Below are 1435 nucleotides of genomic sequence, written 5' to 3'. Positions count from 1 at the left end.
AACTTTTACTCAATACTATTACAAAACCACTTTTTTAATGCTATAAAAATGGAATAAGACACCCCACAGTTAATGCAAGTAGAAAGAAAGTATTAAAAAGAACATTGATATAGGAAAATGGGTCAATTTGACCCAAGCACATTATGAGAATTAAATGATTTAACTTTTTTAGAAGTACAATGTTTGCACCGCAGCACACACACAACAGCTGAGATTTTACCAGCAGAGCATTTTACCATGGATTAGTGAGTACAAGGAAGCAAGAACTAATCTGGAGGTCCACTCCATGTCCCCTATGTGTTAACTCCTCGACTCCTCGGTCCTCGGCTGAACCTTCCTCGGTAAAGGCCGTCTCAAAGCTTTTGTCTTTCACTCAGCTGCTGCCTCTTACATCATACTGTTATTAAATATATCCTCACTTCTCATAGAGGCCGAGACATTAGGCAGCTGACTCATCTGCATCGCCACCCGCACAATAGATCAGTGTCTAAAGACTGGCTACTCATTCACTTTAACCCTCATGTTGTTTTTTGGGTCAAATTTGATCTATTTTCAAAGTTGTTCTTTTAAATCCGAAATAAAGGAAGTCAAAATACGGGGGAAAATTTTGGAAAAAGCAGCAAAATCGATGAAAAAGAAAATCAAAAATACCAAAAAAATACAAAAACTTCATAAAAAAACTTTGTAAAATGCAACAAAAACGTTGAGATATGGGGAAAAACGTTTTTCATGGTCAAAGGGAAGACAACACAAGGATTAAGACATTAAGACAAATCAATCCCACCCCCCCATGTTCAGTCTACCAGTCAACCATCTGCCCCCGTTGGTGGTTGAGTTTAGCCGTCTATGCGCCAGCGACAGTTAAGTTTAGGCATGAAAACAACTGGAGTAGTTAAGTTAAGGAAGATGATAGTAGTTTGGATTCAAACCCTTCCGGGACAAGAACACCCGTTTCCTGGATGAAAGTCTTGTGTTTTCTTAATTAATCCGTAACAGTCAGCAGCGGGGCAACAAAGACACCGCTCCAAGCTTCGTACCGCTCATTTGTCAAAACCTCACCTCAGTGGAAAACATGAGAAATTCTTTCAAGTGTTAATAGTAAAAAGAAATGTCATGGTGGCCCATTGTAAATAAGAATGCATTCTTAATAACTTGCCTGTTAATAACTTTAAGTCGGTTTACACAGAGGTCTAAACTACTTTTAGTCACTGCTCAATTATCTTTTACTGTGACTGCTGCCACTCTCCATTTCAACCCCAACCAGCCATCAGACTCCATCTGCCAAGAGCCTGGGTCTGTCCCAGGTTTCTTTATAAAAGGGAGTTTTTCCTCACCTCTGTCACACTGTTGCTTGGTCTGGAGGAAACTACCACAACTGTTGGGTCCTTGTAAATTATAGAGTGGTCTAGACCTACTCTATCTGTAAATTATAGAG

Source organism: Etheostoma spectabile, chromosome 17, assembly GCF_008692095.1.
Source record: "Etheostoma spectabile isolate EspeVRDwgs_2016 chromosome 17, UIUC_Espe_1.0, whole genome shotgun sequence".
In the NCBI taxonomy this organism is placed as follows: Eukaryota; Metazoa; Chordata; class Actinopteri; order Perciformes; family Percidae; genus Etheostoma; species Etheostoma spectabile.
This window is presented reverse-complemented; position numbering follows the sequence as displayed.